Below are 19,935 nucleotides of genomic sequence, written 5' to 3' on the forward strand. Positions count from 1 at the left end.
TAATTCATGCAGTATGAATTTAAACTAAAGTAAATGGAAGCCTGCTTCTAATAATGTGTGTTTTATCTATTTAATCAGTCGTTGGAGATGTGATTGTATGCTGAGGTAAGAGGGTTTCACAGAAATATGTAATTTGACTTGATTATTATCTGCTGATTCCTCTGTGAAATGTTTTATAAGATTCTCAATAATGTAACTAGTGACCTGAAGTGCATGGAAAGGAGATGTATTCTGCATTTCATGCCAGAGGCTGAATCTAAACACATGACTTCCCTCTCTTAACATGATTAGCAAGTTATTGGAGCAAGCACACGCAGCCAGACAGCCATATGGTGGCTTGTGTAGAATAAACACACAGAGCTTTAAAACGCACACAAATGCCATTACCAGCTCAGGCAGAGGCTGCGGTGAACAGTAAGTTCTTGATCGAAGTGGGACTTCACTCCTGTGTTTTGCTTGTTTGTTTGTTTGCACCTGCAGGTCTTAGCAGTTCTCTTGACAAAAGTCACTTTCTCTGAAAGAGAGGAATGGAAAAGCAGAACTCTGAACTATTTTGATGAGGAAAAAATCCATCCAACTAGGACAGCCCTTACAGTTTCCATTCAATGTATACTAAAATGGGGACAATTTAAATGTGGCTGTAGTATTCTCCCCGTATTTGAAGAGATGCTTTTAACCAAAGGAGATACCCTAGACTCTATGGGTGAACAAATTTCCCTCCCCCTCTCCACACACTTTTTCTGCACATACATGCTTTTTGGCATGCATGTGTTGGTCTTACTGTGATGATATTATGCATGGTGCCAACTGAAACAAACTGATTACTGCTAATTCTTAGAAGCAGTTTTAATCTGTTTTACAATTGTTGTTGGGATCACATTGACAAATACATGCGCTTCTATCCAGTGGGTGACATAGTAGGTTATAGAGCAATGCATTGCCTGATGTTGAGGAAGGGATCCCTTCTGAGAAGTGTGACCTTAGGTAATTTCATCATTGTGTGAACACCATGCAGTGAACTTTCATGCACATAGACCTTACAATCTACTTCACACTTAGGCAAGGTAGCCATTGAATATTGTAGGCAAATGCAAAAATGTGGTGGGTATTTATGGATCTAAATATATTGAAACATAGAAAATGTGGAACATTAACACATGATATAAAGTAGAAACTGGGGCACTTACCATGAACAGAATTTTCAGGACTATAAGCTCCTCTGTGTGAACACTGCCACTGGGAGAGTGAATGTGAAGGCCTAGGATGCATTTTCTGCTACAGTACACTGAGCACCTGAGCTACACCAAATGTCTAAAAACATACTTTTCTACAATGAACTAATTCTATTGTAGACATTTTTAGGTTATGAACTTTTAAAAACTTTATTTTTTTGCATTTTTATAGTAATGCTTAGCTTCAAAATAACGCACTTGGGCCTGGCAAAATAGCCCAGGAATAAATCCTCACCTTGCATGCACTGGGATTTCCTATGAGTGTCATTCATGTTTCAGCTATTCCATTTCCTATCCAGTTCCCTGGTGTGGCCTGGAAAAGCAGCATGGGATGGCCCGATGCTTAGACCCAACACGCACGTGGAGACCCAGAGGAGACTCCTGGCTGCTAGTTTCAGATCAGCTCAGTTCCACACATTGCAGCCATTTGGGAAGTGAGCCAGTGAATGGAAGATATTTCTTTCTATCTCTCATCTCTGTAAATCTATCTTTCCAGTAAAACAACAACAACAACAACAACAACAACAACAACAAAAACTTAACAAACAAACAAAAAACCACACTGCCCTAACACTTTAGGAGATTGTACAGGTGATGTATGTTCTTGGCTTACATTTTAATTTTATTCCATAAATAAAATTTTCTCTAAATTTTTTCTGTTCTAAAGTTTATTTATTTGAAAGATACATTTATAAAGAGTGAGGAGTACAGAAAAAGAGAGAAAATGAGAGAAAGAATGAAAGAGATCTTCAACACACCTATTTACTCCCCATCCCCAAATGTCAGCAATGACCTTGGACAAAGCCAAGGGTCAGGAGATTGTTCTGAGTCTCTCACAGAGGTTCAGGCGCCCGTATACTTGTACCAGCCACCAGTACTTTCCCAGGCACATAAGCAGGGAGCTGGCTTGAGTAGCAATGCAAATCCAACATATCTACAGCCAACGAATCTTCAACAAGAGAACTGAAAACAACCCCGGGAGAAAGTATAGTTTCTTCAACAAATACTATTGGGAAAATTGGATATCTGCTTGCAAACGTTAAGAAGCAAGATCCTGACCTTTTACTTAAATCAGCCCTAACTGGATCAAGAATCTAAACCTATGTCTAAAATCATTAAATCACTAGTGGAAAATATAGGGAACACCCTAAAAGGAGCAGGCATAGGCAACAACAGCTGCCTGCAAGGGCGATCTAATGTTTGAACACTCTAGTGCCCCACCCAGGATTCCCGCAACAGCAAAACAGAGTCCATGTCTTTCTTCTTCCAGTAAACCCAAATGTCACCATTCGGAACCTAAGTATTCACAGCACTAATCTGATTGTCCTTTGATTTAAAGTGTGCACTCTATATCTGACCAATAGGTACATTCTGCTGGCCCTGCTTGACTTTATTCATGATCTGAGCCTTCATGCCCATCTTTGATTCCCAGGTGAAAATTTCTTCTCTTCTGAAAAATGGCAATTTCTTGTGGGTGTGTTTCCTTCCTCTAACCATCCTCAGTCTCTTTTCTCTTTATAGTGGCCCAGGTGACCAATTTAAAGGTCATATTCTGCCTCTGCACTGTTCAGAATCACCTCAAGCTGCTTTATTCATTCAAGAAAACTAAATTTTCTCCATCACTTTTGTGTGACCCCTGCTACTACTCTGAGCTTCTCTAAACCCACTGTCCTCATCTCTCAAACATGTGCATCCCACAGGGACTCCTTATGCGAGTACTCTAGTCTTCAGTTCTTATTACTTGTTTTCTTCTCTTTGCTGCCTATGTGTTCCTTCTCCATTTCTTCACCAAGTCCAAGATCAAATATTATCTTATGAGATATGTTTTCCCTTGCCATCTTCAAAGAAATAGCAAACATAGAGTGTGCACTTAGCTTAATGCTGTTGTGCAGCAGAGCACCTGGGTTTGATTCCTCACTCTGTCCTGACTCTAACTTCCTGATAATGCAGACCCAAAAGAGCAGCAGCGATGATTCAAGTAATTGGATCCTTGCTTCCCAAGTGGAAGATCTGCCTGAATGATGTTCCAGCTTTCACTTTGGCTACTTTGAGAGTGACTTTGGATAGGCGCTTACTCTATATTTCTGCTTTTCTAAGTTTTGAACTTTAATATAATAATCATAGTAATTATGTTTTATTTAATATTATTATTATTTTAAAACACAGCAGTGCCTTCAGCCACAGGCATTTTTTACACTGTTTGCCTCTCCTTATTTTTGTTTATTTATTTTTTTGTGTGTCCTGACATTGATCAACTAGCATGAACTTAACTGGTCTGTTTTCTCCTTCTAGAATGTTAGCAGGAAATTTTAATTTCCATGGCTGTATCCCAGAACCTAGAGCAGTAATAAATTAGTTATGTATTTTTGTCGCTCAGATGGATTACTTTACCTCTTACTTGCAAGGTGATGGAAACAAAGACGGATCAGTGGTTGATACAGGCAAGGGTTTCAGTTTAACCAAACTCATCACATCCTCTCTCTTTCCTGTAGTATCACTGGTGTGGCCTCATCACTTCCTCAACTGAATCTCATTTCTTGGCCCCAGGTGTGTCCCTCCCATGTCTGTACCCTAGCCCCTAAAGCAACGCATCTAAGTTACAATGTGACCGCATCCTCCAGCTATTCATAATTATGAATAGCTTATCAACTTCCCTGGTCTGTGTGATATACTCCAAACATCTGTATGATGTACACGAGTTCAAGAGCTGTACTATTATTTTTTGTTTGTTTATTTTTCCACAATTCCTTTTTTTTAGGTATAGGGTTTTATTCCTCCCTTTCATCTCTGATCCTTCTCGTTTTACCTTCCCACCATTTTTTTTCCCTGGTATTAGCACAGTAGTATAGTCAACTAGCATAAACTATAGATCTAACCTTCTGACATTTAAATGTATTATGACATGGCAAGTACAGACTAAGACAGAAAACCTGTTTTCAAGGTACATACAAGTTTCATTATGATTTCTACTTTTCTTTGTAAGTAGAGATTCATACTGCATAGTACTTTTACTTCCTCGTATGCTAGTTTCTTTTGTATACTTCATCTATTACAATACACACACACACACACACACACACACACACACACACACACGACAGCCAACCCCAGTATGCTTGTATATTTTCCTCCAGTCACTTGTCTTCTTAAATTCCCTGCTACAGGGAAAATGTGAACCTCCAAGTCTTGACGGGCACATCTGGCTTTCACACAGCTCAGATGTGTAGTATTAGCCAATGCTGACTGGGATGCATCATTTCTCTGGATCTCTCTTGAAGTCTCCCCAAAACATGGGAGGCTCTACCCATGTACCTGCTTGATTCAGAATCCTGGAGACTTCCTTCACCACTAGAAGCCAGTCAGTCACAAGTCCTGAGAGCTGCACTCTCCAGATGTCCTGTTCCCTTACAGTCTGTGTCCTGTTCCTCAAGTAGGCTTGCGCTGGCCTCTGCCCTCTGCAGCTCTGCACCCAATCACCCAGTTGGGATTTTGCACATGTGACAATCTATGCAATTTGTCACTTTTTTAAATTGTGAAAAAGTACTGAGTGACCATATCCTTTAAGTTTCTTTGATTTATATCCATAGTCTAGGCTTAATTGATAAATAATGTGCTCCTTCTGTCTCTCAAGCAGAGTATGCTGTCACTCTCAACATAGGAAAAATGCTAACCTCACAAGACTGATATGCTGATTCCGTGAATGGAGATGAATGATTTAGAACCACGCTTGGCGGACAGTGAGCACTCTATAACTGTTATTTATCAGGATTATAAAACAGTGAGGACTGTTTTAGCCTTTCCAGCTTGGGTTCTAACGTTATTTCCTCTTACACATCATTTTGTTGCTTTGTCTAAAACTTCCATTTATTTTTTAAAAAAGGTTTATTTATTTATTTTTTATTGAAAAGTCAGATATGCAGAGAGGAGGAGAGACAGAGAGGAAGATCTTCCATCCGATGGTTTACTCCCCAAGTGACCTCAACGGCTGGAGCTGAGCCAGTCCAAAGCCAGGAGCTTCTTCTGGGTCTCCCATGCGGGTGCAGGGTTCCAAAGGTTTGGGCCCTGCTTGGCTGCTCTCCCAGGCCACAGGCAGGGAGCTGGATGGAAAGCAGGCTGCCAGGATTAGACTCAGTGCCCATATGGGATCCTGGCATGTGCAAGGCAAGGACCTTAACCTCTAGGCTATCGCACAGGTCCCAAAATTTCCATTTAATATGCCTCCTTCTCTATCTGCTCCCGTCTTTCTTGGCAAATGTTTAGTCATCATTACACCAGCGACCATCTTCTCTAAGGCAACTGGTGTACTTCTTGTGTGCTTCCATTGTATTACAATGTTACCTGAAACTGCATCTTTTTTTGTGACATCATCAGGTTTTACATGTGTCTTTCTTTTATTTTGTGTGTGTTTGTGGAGTGTGTGTGTGTGTGTGTGTGTGTGTGTGCACGCGCGCTAGCTCTTCAAAGAGAGCAATTCCATATAGTTTACTGCTGGATTCTCATCACTTTGCATAATACTGACTACATATGAAGTTCCCCTTACTTATTTGTTGAGCTAAACTTCCTGTACGTTGCCTATAGTGCAAAGAAAGCAATTGAAACTGCATATGTGTGCAGGAAGTACCAATGTGTTGCTGCTTATCTTTTCCATTCAGGAACCTTCTTGGCAACTCATGTTGTGCTTTTCCTATCTAGTCTGTCCCAGGACATTTAATATATTACAAAATCTTAGTTTCTTTACTAAACATTGCAAGCCTTTGCCTATTAGAGATGCTCAAGCTTGCAAGGGCCATATAACAGTTGATGGATACTTTATTTGTCATTTTAAATCACATTAACACAGATTTCCAAAGAAAGCACTATAGTGGAATCAATGTTGGGTCCCACTTGTTTAAGCTAGTGCCTGCAGCACAGGCATTTCATATGAGTCTTGTTTCTGATCCAGCTCCTTACTAATGTATTTTTTAAATATTTATTTTATTTTCTTTTATTATTGGAAAGTCAGAATTACAGAGTAAGGAGAGACAGAGAGAAGGATCTTTTGTCCGCTGGTTCACTCCCCAAGTGACCGCAATGGCTGGAGTTGCGCCAACTTGAAGGCAATCTAAAAGGGCTTTCTCTGGGTGTCCCACATGGGTGCAGGGTCCCAAGGCTTTGGACCATCCCTGACTACATTCCCAGTCCACAAGCAGGGAACTGGATGGGAGGTGGAGCAGCCAGAATATGAAACTTGTACGGCAAATACTTTAGCCACTAGCCTATCATGCCGGATCCAGATTTATTTATTGTTATTGAAAAGTCAGATTTACAGAGAAATGGAAAGACAGAAAGACTTTTCATCTGCTGGTTCATTCTTCAAGTGGCTGCAAGTGCTGGAATTGAGCCAATGTGAAGCCAAGAACCAGGAGCTCTTCTGGGTCTCCCACACAGGTGCAGGGTCCCAAGCCTTTCCCACTGCTTTCCCAGGCCATAAGCAGGGAACTGGATCAGAAGTGGAGCTCCAAAGACAAGAACCTGCTCTCATATGAGATGCTAGTGGTAGTAAGTAAGGATTAGCCAGCTGAGCCATTCAACTGGGCTTTGTTAACGTTTGAGAAGGCAAGAGAATGTAGTCCAAATGATTGAGCTTCTGCACGTATATGGGAGACCTAATGAAGTTCCTGGCTGCTGGCTTAAATCTAACCCTGTCCTGGCTGTGTGAGGCTATTTAGGGAGTGAATCAGCAGATGGCACATCCTTGTTCCTCTCTCTTATAACAGTGAACATTTTTATCCTGTGTACATCCTGTGCATATCTTGAGTTCACAACCTTAGGAATGGGAAGTACAAATAACAAGAAAGACTGGTGTGCTTTGAGTTGTAGCTCATGATATGAAGGTGAACACAGTCGCACATCTGCTATTTATTTTTCAATACAATATGCTCTTTGCTTTCTCTTGCTGCTGGTAGGTAGGAAGTTCTGCCTGTTAAATTGATTCGACTTGCTGTCAGTTGCTAGTGGTTACTTAGAGTGCTTCTCTTATGAGTCCATTGAACTGCCATATTACAAAAGTGTGTGGAGGGGGCGTATCAATGTTATGATGAAAAATATGCTGTCTACCTCTGCTACATTAGGAGAAATGTCATTCAATTAACAACACGCATGTCTACCTCCTCAAAACTCTTACTCTAAACATCTTTCCTCCGTGGTAATTCAGCTCCTTCTGAAAATGAAAGTTCTTAATTCTGCTGGGAGCTATGGGAAGAAGTTCCATTGCCCTATATTCCAAAAGTCTGTTGTGCAAATCCCTCCTCACATTCTGTAGGGGATCTGTAAGGGAATGAGGAGGAGGGAGGACAAAGTATTCATGTATTAAAATATTTTTATTTGACAAGGGAAGGTGTCTTGGTGAAATATATACAAGTTTTCTTGTCACATAATTATTCTTTTGCATGTATACCATTTGCCAGGAATTTCCGTAAATATTTTACATCCAGTTCATATAAGAGCCATAGCAAACTTTTAAGGATATTCATTTTGCTGGTGAACATGCTGACATTTCAACAGGGAAAATTGCACAAGTTATCACAGGTAATTGTTTCTGGTCAATCCATTATTAAATCAAGGCTTTGAAAATGGAATTCTCCAATCTCTTAATACAGAGCCACCTGAAAAGTCTGGCAAATTTTATTTTTATATTTACATGAAAATTGGAACTAAAATACTGTTGTGTACATTCGTAGGTAAAGCCCCCCTTTTTTCAGTGTAATAGATAATGGATTTTGAGAAGAGTCATTTGGCTTTAAGATTTACTGTTTGTATAGTTCTCAGCATCCTTCCCAGAACCTTGGGCACTGTAATTGCTCAGTGTTTATATCAGTGCATAAATAGTGCTGTCATTGAAGAATCTTATCTCAAATGGAAAATAAGTCATAGAGTTTCAGGCTATTGGATCAAGCTGGGACAAGGGTTTAGCGGAAAGAGCGTAAGTTTCCAATCAGTTCTCAGCCGCCAGGTAGTTGTGTCCAAGCTACTTTGCAGTTCTAAATTAAATCTCCAGCTCTGCAAAATGGAATGGATAATTCTTGTCTGTAAGGACGTTATGAGAATTAAATGCTTGGCTTAGCCGAGCTCTTGATATATAGCAAATGTCTGGGTGGTTATTTTTTTTTCATTCCTTTTCCTCCTATCTTCTGTCACCTTGGCACAGACAATCATTCCTGACTACTTGTTACCAATAGATTAGCATATGAGTGGACACTCACAGATTTTTAAAGAAGGCTGCACCCTATGATAACACCATTAGCGCATAAATTCTACCTGCTCTTTTCTGACCCTCACCCACTTACAACTGAAGGCAGTTTGGCTAGATTCTCTGAGTTTTTCCCCCTTTCCCCCCAAAAAATGAACCATTGTGAATGTTGCTCTCCAATGGCATATGTACTGACAGACAAATCAAGGTGGTTTATTTTAGTACAAAATATAAATGTGTATTTGACATGTTCATGGAAAATTATCATCAGTAGAAGAGTCTGTTTTGATGGAAAGCATTCAAAATCCCTGCGGAGTTGTTTCATGATATAAATTTTCAAGAACCTTTTGAAGATCCTCCATATGCACATGTTTCAAAGATTGTGGTGTATGTATATGTACGTATATGCATATATACACATACACGTAAATACATGTAAATACATATACACATATACATACATATATGCATATAAATAATTTAAAAGTTTTTTTATATATACACAAATACACACACACATATATATACATATATATATATATATATATATATATATATATATATATATATATATATATATTTATGTAAAAGGCAGATTTACAGAGAGAAGGAAAGGGAGAGAAAGAGCTTCCATCTGCTGCTTCACTCCCCAAATGGCTTCAGTGGTGGGAACTGAGCCGATCTGAATCCAAGATCTAGGAACTTCCTGTAGGACCTCCCACATGGGAACTGGGACTGAAGGATTTGAGCCATCCTCTACTGCTTTCCCAGGCCATCAGCAGGGAGCTGGAAGGGAAGTGGAATAGCCAGGACATGAAATGGCAACAGGCTCCTGTATGGGATGCTGGCACCATAGGTAGAGGGTTATTCTCCTGTGCCACAATGCAGGCCTCATTATAACTTATTGTGGTTGTTGAATCTTACTAAAGGATACATACAATAGATTTTTGTAACTCAGCAGCTTTTAGTAACAACTTTTGTGTTGCTAAAACAGAATTACTTATACCGGGCAATTTATAAATGAAAAAAAAAAACACTACTTTACAGTCTTGGAGGTGCAGCATGATGCAGCTGACAGGCAGAAGGGGAAGTGCACGTGTGTGGAAGTGACCAAACAGGAAAGGTGGCCTTGCTTTATTCCAACTTCTCTTGTGGGAACTAATGCAGTCCCAAGACAGGGAGAGCCCACACCCATGCGGTGACATTAACCACCTATAGGCAAATTTCCTATCACCTAAGTGCCTCTTTAAGGTTTCCATAACCTTGAAAAAGTGGTCCACTGGGGTCTAAGTCTCAACTTGAGCTTTCATTATTTAAGTCACCTCATAGCACAGTCTGCTGGACACTACAGTCTAATTTGTAGAGAGGCTTAGGTTACTCACAGAGTTGTTTCTTGCTTTAGGTGTCACCAAAAACTAGCACCATTTATGGCACCTAATCGATGACTATTCCCAAGTATAGGAAATGTTGTCTCTAAATCTCTTAAGTGATCTACTAACGGTATAAATCTGACAGTTGGGAGAAGAAAGGAGTAACTCCGATATTACGAGGACCTTCAGCATCCTAAAGAGATGTCTGTGTGGTGGGTATCTCCAGCTGAGAGCATATCAATATGTGTAGAGTCAATCCTGGCTTAGCTGGACCTGGAGATGGCATAAGCCCCAGCTGACAGCTATAGGAAATCTCACAGGACCCCTGAATGCATATCAACTATGTGAGACACTGCAACATCCCTGACCCACTCAGAGAGGAATGTCTCATGTCACTAATGATTTGTTACACAGTGGTAAATAATCAATACAGAGAAGTGCTGACATGTAGAATTAGCCATCATCATAATTCCCTCTAATGATAGCTTTCCTCCTTGACCTATCAAAGGAAGACCAGGAGCCTTGCGGACCAACAAGACACCTGTGCATGAGTCCAACATACATGTTTCAACCCAGGAGTTGGTCTGCAGGGTCCCTTTGTCTTATCCCCTCAGAAAGTCTAGGAATTGAATTAGAGCTGCCTGTAGTCCAAGATGTGTGCTTTGTAAGCTAACACTTGCTTTCTTCCATCATCATGATGTCAGTGATTGGCTAATTGGGTACTGTGAGAGCAAACCCAGGGTTTGGTTTTCTATGACGATGTTCATCAGAATTATACATGATCTATGCCTTTAAGGCTACATCATGAGAAAAAAAGACAACAGTATAAACTGCCCATCCACAAGTATCATGTTGGAACACAGTGTTTCTGGTCCTCTTGCAGTCTTGTTATCAATATTTGCACATACGTGCATTAGGCATGGGAGATTTTGTTAAGACACTAGCAAGTCCTGCATAAGAGCTTCAGTTGATCATGAGGCAGTGTTTTGTGTCACCAGCTGTATTCTGTCTGGTAGCATAAACAGCCTCAGATTTTGCTGTCCCTTCTGATAGGAAATAGCCAATGGTTCATTTCAATTTTTTTGTGAGAAATTTTAGAATAAAAGATTGATACCTTAGCTGAACAGGTAAATGAGGTAAAAGTGACAAAGCAAAATCAAAAGATAACATCACTGATGTAATTTTTTGATGTTTCGTAGTTAGGGCATTATTAATACATTATGCAATGTGCTTTCTATAGGTGATTGAAAGCAAAGGTTTAATTGCATGACATTTCTTGAGCTGTGACACAGCAGGTTAAATCAACACTTTCCATGCTAGCAACCCATATCTGAGTGAATTTTTGAAACCTGGGTGCTCTGCTTCTGAACCCATTCCCTGATAATGTGCTTCGAAAAGTAGTGGAAGACGGATGGTCCATGTCTTGAACTCCTGCCGCCAGTGTGACAAACCTGGAATGGAGCTCCTGTCTCCTGCTTTTAACATGGCCTATTCCCTATACTTACAGTCATTTAGGAAGTGAACCAATAGATGGAATCTTGCTTTCTTTCACCCAAACTCTCTCTCACACACATGCATATTTTGTTACTTTGCCTTTCAAATAAATAAAACAAAGTCTTCAGATATCAGTGATGATTGTTGTGGCATCCATTGAAAAATTTGCTTTCCATGTTCTTTTAAAAAAATATTTTTCATGATGTGGTTCCTAGAAACAAAGATCTCCCCTTTTCCCCCACCCCACTTTTTTCTCCCACATATTTTGATAGTATGGTCCTTAAGCAACAGTCACAAGTCTAATGTTCTGCTATTTTACTTTATCAGGGCACTGTATGCATAGATAATAGTAGGTAGCCTAGGATCTCTAGTATCATATTGTGAAGGCATATTTAACAGTTTTTTTTTAAAGATTTATTTTATTTTTATTACAAAGTCAGATATACTGAGAGGAGGAGAGACAGAGAGGAAGTGGAGCTGCCGGGATTAGAACCAGTGGCCATATGGGATCAAGGCGAGGACCTTAGCCACTAGGCCACACTGCTGAGCCCTATTTAACAGTTTTTCAACGGAAGCATTTCTTTTATTATGGAGTGGAGATGCATACTGTGATGGAGCTGCACTTCCTGGTATGCCAGTCTCCATTATACAGTTCACCTTGAGAATATATGTAATACATGTTGACTTACATATCTTTTGATCTTGTAATTTGCATGTAGGTTGTTTCCATGTCTGCAGTATTGTGGATTTTATTGTAGGGTTGCCAATCCCTTTCTCACATGCAGATTTTACTTCCTTTGATTAGAATCATGTCGAATTTGTATATTACATTTGGTACTATGGGAATTTTAATGATGAGGCATTTGTTTCTAAAACACAGCTAACCAAGGTTTTAATACAGATACACTGGCGAAATCCTGACCTTGTTCAAGATAATGAATCATTGCAACGTGGTGAGAAAATTCTTCAGTCTCATCTTTTGGTAAACTCTCCCTCTTGCCTCCTGAATCCCTCCTCATTCAACTGATATGTTACCTAGATTTGTGTGCTCTAGACATTTATACAGAAAGCACCCCCCCTTCTTTTTTTAATCTGACATCTGTGACTAAATATTTTCAGATAGTACGTTTCTTGTCCAGGCACTAAAACTTTCTGGTTGAGTAAATATCTCATTATATGGATGTACAATTTGTTTATTCATTCATTTTTTATCAACATTTGGGTTATTAGAAGCTCTTGATAATTACATATGAACCTTTTTCTACCCATCTATTGGCCTTTGTCTATCAATCTATGTCTGTCACTACATGGTATTGTAATTTACTACTTTTTGTGTAAATACTGAAGGCAAATACCATATGTTATGTGTGTATTTAGGAGATATTTTTAAAACAAATTGTTTTCCAAAAAGTTTGAACTAGGTTATGTTCCTGACCCACATCCATGCTTACCCTTTGTGTGAGGAATAGGATTTTAGACATTCTGGTGTGTGAGTAGTGGTGCTATATTGTGCTTTGAACATACTTTCATGGTTTTGTGTAACACATTTTTTTTCAAAAAAATCCATGTAAATATTTTATATTTCAAAATTGCTTTTGTTACTTTGTTGCTAAATTTACGGAATTATTTATGGAGCTTGTATACAAATCCTGTTACATGTGTGACTCAATAATGCTTAATTTCAGTCTGAAGCTTGTGGTTTACTTTCACTTAAAAATTTTATTTATTTTTATTGGAAAGGCAGATATACAGAGAGAAGGGGATACAGAGAGAAATATCTTTCATCCGCAGATTCATTCCCCAAATGGCTGCAATGGACAGATCCCAGCCGATCCAAAGCCAGGAGGAGTAAGGTGTTTCTTCTGGGTCTCCCACTCGGGTCCAGGATCCCAAGGCTCTGGAACTTCCTCAACTGCTTTCCCAGGCCAAAAGCAGGGAGCTGGATGGGAGGTGGAGCAGTGGGGAAATGAACCAGCATCCATGTAGGATCCTGGTGCGTGCAAGGTAAGGACTTTAGCCACTAGGCTACCATGCAGGCTCTCCGATACTGTCTTTTAAAAAAGATTTTATGTAATTATTTGAAAGTCAGAGTTAAAGAGAGAGACCTTCATTCTCTGTTTTACTCCCCAAAATGCTGTGACAACTGTGAGTAGGGCAGGCAGAAGCCAGGGACCAGGAGTTTCTCATCTGCCAGCTCCAGTAGCCTAAGCACTTCATTATCCTCAGCTGCTTTCCCAGGTGTGTCAGCAAGCAACAACCACTTACAAACTAAGAATACCCTAAGAGGTGGTTTGGAGGCTGGCTCTGTATTGGGATATGAGTAATTTGAAGCTTCAAAGCACAAGGGTACTGGATTTGTGAATTCTTGCTGAAATCTCCATTTTAATTTTTTATTAGTGATTTTTATATTAAGATAACAGCCACATTTGGCAGAATCAAAACACGGAAAGAGATGTAATTGAAAACTGCACTATAAAAACAGAAGGAAGCTTCATAAGGTTTGTAGAAAATGAATTAAAAGCTAAGTTTTTATTGGTGGAAAAGTGCTTGAAGGCTATGCATATGAGAAGACCTCTACAAAGTTTCCTGACTCTGCATATTGAGAAAAACTCCCCATGTGGTTAAAATATTTTGACCAAAAACTGTTTTTTGGTTCCATTTCCACAAAATTTTGAAGCATCTCCATGTACATTTTTATCATAATATTATGATCATTTTTTATATTTTTGATGATTCATTTCCTATATTTTTTGTAGGCCATTGTCTTTTCGATTGTAGAGTTACAGTTTATCATGTTTCAACCAAATTTTTCAGATGAATTTCTGTTGTGATGGCATAATAGTACGTTTGATTTTTCCATGTTATAATCAGCTCCTCTTTAAATCTACGGTCTTTACTCTTGGTAATTCATGAATATATGCTAAAGGTGCAGCATTGGATTAACAAAATCATATTTTGTAATATATTTTTAATATATTTAAATAGTTTAGAGGGATGTATGCCATTGTGGGCCTCTGATTAGGATGGGAAGGGTTCAGTTATGGAGGAAGGTGAATGGAATAAATTATAATTGTTTTTTTCTCCTGTGTCTGCAGTGGGGGAAGCAGAGGAAGAGAGGGTAGCTCCTTGCTGTCAAGCTGCATTAGCACCTGGGAATAGAAGGATGGCATTTCATGATGCCTTAGAGACCCCGATGTGGGAGAGAATGCTCCAAGGGTATTACTCAAGTGTTTTTCATATTTCCAGGATATTATCAGCTTCACTGCACCACAGCTGAGCAAATATTTCCAAGGTCTACGGGCTGATGAAGTCCACCTTAGTGCATTCTCAGCCCCAGCCATTTGTTGCTGAGTTTGGCCAGGAGAGCCGTTCTGCTCTCCCTCCTCTTCTTTCCATTTCTTTCTGCTTCCCATCCTCTGATGAAGCACTTGACATCCTCTGCTGGCCTAGAAGAGCTGGGCTGTCATCTTTCTGTGCTTGTAGGCATGCTGTCCACTGCATGAGCATAAGCAACTGAGAAGGCTCAGCCAGGTTACATGCACTCCAATGTCAGACCACTTACCTTGTGATTTTTCCTGCAGTTTAGTCCAGCAGTCTAGTTGGGAAGTCTCCCAAGAAATCATGGCTGGGGCAACCCCAGTCTCTGTGAATCAGCTAGTGCAAGATCAGGTTTAGTCTGCCACCCTCAACAATCACAGCACATGCTAAATGAATGCACCTTCCTGGTAAGCTCTCCCCCCATTCCAATCTGTCACAGCAATTTGTGGGTGCTGCAACCTAGCACATCTCAGACTACCACAGGCTCAGATCTCACACTCACCAGAGAGTGCTACAGCCTCTTCGGGGCAACTCCCCGTAAATCCCACAAGCCCAGCTTTCAGCCCCAGTTTTTGTGCATGCTGGCGTGTGGTATAACCTAGCCCATCCCATTCTGCATCCCATCCCCATCCAGCTTTCATGTACACCCCTGGGTACCACAGCTTAGCTCAGCCCAATTTGCTTCCACATCTGGCCCACAAGTAAGCTGACAAATACTGCTGCTTTGTCCAGCCTGGCCATGCCCAGCCTTGACTCTAATGCTTACCAGCTGGAGCTGCAACCTAGCAAGAGAATGCCCGCAGTTTCCACCAGGCTTACTGATAACCTCAGATCTTGAGCTTGCAAGGGATGCTGCAGTCCAGTCTGTCATGACCCACACCTGGTCTCAGCACTTGCCAGTGGGTGTTGCAGCTCTGCCTGGCTAGACCTGCCTCCCCACCGTCCTCTCTCTCACACTGACCAGTGGAATCAGAAGCTTAGCAGGGGAATCCAGGAGTTCCTATGTCAGGTCTGCTTCTAGCCGTGGTTTTTATACATGCAGGTGGTAGTGGCAGCCCAATCGGACATGGCCAGCCTTCAGTCCTGGCACTCAATGGCAGGTACTACAATTTAGCCTGACTGGTAATCATTCTAGCTTTCACTGTGCATACCACAGCTTAGCCAAGCCTGGCCCAGTCCCAGATCCCACTCTCATATGAGCCTCCTGGGTGTCCTAGTCTGCTCCACATCCATTCTGGCGCTTGTGAGTACCAGTAGGTTCTGGGACCTAGTTCAGTGCAGTCTATTCCCAGACCTAGTCCACATGCAATGCTGACAGATTGCACAGCCTTACCCAGTCCAATCTGTTCCAACCCTGGCTTTCACTGTCACAAGTGGGAGCTGCAGCTTAGCATGAATCTTCAAAGTTCCACTACCAGGGTCATTCCCAGCCCCAGATCTTTCATGTGTCAATGGGTGCTGCAACCCTGCTTGGAAGGCCTACCCATGTCCCATATTTTTTTTATATTTTTATCTATTTTATTGTATTGTTGTTGACAATCTTTACATAGTTAATTACAGTTAAAGGAAAAAGAAGGAAAAAAAAAAAGGTTCAGGGGGATAGGGAAGTGGGTAATGCTATTATGTCAATATTGTTTCCATCATGTATCTGAGGTAAAGGGGGATATTGAGGGAGAAGCCCCACCCGGTTTCCCACCCACCCCAAGTCCCGGATGTGGGGCATGCTCTGAGATATGTGCTCAAGTGGTGTTAATAGTTCTCCGGTTATGAATTGCTGCCAGTTTCGCTCGATGAGGTCGTCCACTGATTGATATGGTCCATCATAAAGTCTCCGTTTGCCCCATATTTCGCTGCCAACATATAGCTGAGATGAATGATTGTCCTGTTCTGTCTTCTGTCTTTTCTTGGTTAGAGTTCTGAGTCCAGCAGTTCGATTGGGGAGATCTCCAGAGATACTTTGAGGTATTCCCAGATTAGTTTCTTGTATGTTCTAGCAAGCACAGGGCCCTGCACAGTCCATCACCCCGATCAGCTGGTGGTTGCTATTGCTGTGTTGGTTCTATTTTCGGTCCCGAGTTGCACTGCAACCAATGGGTGTTGCAGTCCAGTCTGGTTTGGCCCTTACATCAACCAGTGGGAGCTGCAGCCTAGTCGGGGCGACCCACAATAACCCCCACCAGGCCTGCCCCTTACCCTGGTTTGCCAGTATGTGTAGCAGAAGACCAGTCTGTCCCCCATCCCATTTGGCTCTGGTACTTGTCAATGGGTATTAAAGCTTGGTTCTATCTAACCAACTCAACCATCCAGCCCTCACAGGTGTTGTTGAGTGCCTCTCTATCTAGCCATCCCAGCCCCCGTTCTAGTTTTCATGCCTTCCCACGGGAATAGTGACCCAAGAAGGGGGAACCCACTTTTTCCCTCCCAGGTCTCTCTGTCCCGGTTTATGCACTCTTTAGGTGGTCCTGTGATTTGACTCGACAGAATTAGTCCCCAGTGCCAGCTTCTGCCAGCTGATGCTGCGGCCCTGATCTAGTCCACATGCGGCGCACAGGTGTTATAGCCTTGCTTAGTCGGGTCTGTCTCTATCCCAGCCAACGCTCTCCAGTGGGAGTAGCTGTCCGGCGAGGGGACCACATGTCCCATATTTTTGCATGTGCTAGTAAGTGCCGTAGACTGAGACAGCCTGGCCTCCTCTGAACCCTGGCTCCCATAAGTGTAGTGTCGGTGCATTCAATGATCTAACCTTGCTTGGCGCATCACCACCTCTACCTCTGGCACAAACTGCGTTGGCTGCTGCTGTGTAGGAGACAGGCAGCCACATTCTACCAGCTGAGGTGTGTCCTTACGCTGTCCATGACAACCTGGATTGGGAGATCTGTTTGATTGCTGTGTATTTAGAATGAGTTTAAATAGTGAGGACTTCATTTTTATGGGTGATCTGTTAGAACTGATTCCAGAGTTATTTTTAACATTTTCTTTCAGGTCAGTAGAGCAGTACATTTTACAATTAGGTTGCATGCAATCAAGGAGTTCAGAAATTCCAGAGAGTTGAAATTATTTATAATTATTTGATACACACTGTAAAATAAAAAATGGACTATATTTCCTGCATCATGGGATAGTTAAGCATTATGCATTCATTCAGTCATATGATGGATGTTAATTAAATGTTAATGATATTCTGAACAATTTAAAATGCCAACGTATGCAATTGCCATATGATACGTAAATAAGTACTTTAATTGAGTGTTACAGAAACGTTGAAAGTTCTAGTATTACCGTATATACTAAATGCTTCCAAAGTACAATTACTCAAGTGTACAATTTTATAAAGTAAAGAAGAGTATGGGAAGGCACAAAGTTAAATTTAGTGAGAAGGAATAACTTAAGTTGTATATGCAGTTGGATGAATATAGTTAGTAATGACATATTATATATATTTTAAAACTTAGACCAGAAGAATTTGAATATTTGGCAAAACATGATTATAAATCCTTGCGATGATTTATATTTTTATTACACAATGTACACATGTATCCAAACATTATGCTCTAACCCATAAGTACATATAATCACTCTGCCAATTAAGAATAAGATTAAACTTAAGAAGAAATAAAAGCCACCTGATAGCAGCTGGCAATATCTCTCATATGCAATATCCTCAGACAACTGCAAATACACTTCCAATAGAGCTGATAAATACATTCAACAAGGCTTTAAAATAGTTGGTCAATATCTACACACTGGTTGCCTTTTTATTCACCAGAAATGAAGAGTACAAAGCTTAAATAAATACAGTTATTTACAAGAAAAACATAAAAATAATATATAGTGATTTAAATAAAGGGTCAATACTTGCAAAATTTCATGTGTGAGGAAGAGAAACGCAGGCAGAGGATGGCATAAGACATAAGGTCATGTATATCATGGGTTGAAAAGTATGGGGTTTGCTGATGCCCGAAGGGGTAGTATTCATTTCTGGGTGATTTTAAGGATGATTTCTTAATTCAGTATGTGGACACATGGAGCAGGTGGTCAGCCTTGCCTTTCAAATGCCATTTCATATGTCTGTATACCACAGTGGATTGCCTGGGTTCAATTCCTAGCTCTGGATCCTGATTCTGGCTTCCTGCTATCATGGACCATGAGAGGTCAGCAGTATTTTGTGACACCCATGTGGGAGGCCTGGATTGAGCTCCTGATTCTCTGGCCAGGAGCTGTCGCTGTTATTTGTTGAGTAAACCAGAAGATAGAAACTCTGTGTGTTTACTATCTGCCTCACAAATAACTGAAATACATAATACATACATGCATACATACGCAAAGGCACAATGTTGTTAATTTATGGGAATATATGTTTCTGAAAGAACACAGTTAAAATACCTATTGATTTATAAAGGTTTATTTATTTTTATTTGAAAGGCAGATTTTACACAGAGAGATAAGACTGAGGGAGTGGTCTTCCTTCTGCTGGTTCATTCCCCAAATGGCTGCAATGGCCAGAACTGAGCTAATCTGAAGCTGGGAACCAGAAGTCTCTTCCTGGTCTTCCACATGGGTGTTAAATGCCCAAGGCTTTGGGCTGTCCTCGGCCATATTCCCAGGCTGTAAGCAGAGAGCTGGATTGGAAGTGGAGCAGCTAGGCATGAACTGGCACCCATATGGGATGTGAGTGCTTGCAGGTAGAAGAGTAGTCACCATGTTGGCCCTTATTATTTAGTTTTAACAAGAAGTTGAGTGTTTATGGAACAGTAGAAACAGTCAATATAGCTAATTAAAATGTCCATCTTGATATATTTTTGTGGGAAAATCATTGAAAAATATGTTTTCAGTGTGTTCACTTACCTGGATGATAGTAATTTAAAATTTTACGGACAGATGCCATGCTATTTAAGCAGCAGAGAAAAAGTCAGACATAAGGGTAGCTGAATCCTTACAGAACTAGGTTCATTCACATTGACAGACATACCTAAAATTAAAAAAATCAACTAAATTCTCAAAGATGGTTTGATTTGTAGGTTTGACTTTGTTGATCCTGCTTCATACTCTGATTTCCCAATCTTGATTCCTGGTTGTGAAACTGAGCTTCTACCCCCACTGCCTTTGATCTAGACTTCAACTGGAGCCCGGTTCTCTCCCTCACTGCAGTCTATACACTCTTTTATGATTAGAAGTCAAGTCCTTCCTGAAGACTGACTTACAACATGAAGGTAGTGACACATGGGGTGAGGGAATTCATACTTTAAAATTCAGATGCCTGAAAACTAGAGAAGCAAACAAACAGCCCAACTGA

This window comes from Ochotona princeps, chromosome 9 (assembly GCF_030435755.1).
Source record: "Ochotona princeps isolate mOchPri1 chromosome 9, mOchPri1.hap1, whole genome shotgun sequence".
In the NCBI taxonomy this organism is placed as follows: Eukaryota; Metazoa; Chordata; class Mammalia; order Lagomorpha; family Ochotonidae; genus Ochotona; species Ochotona princeps.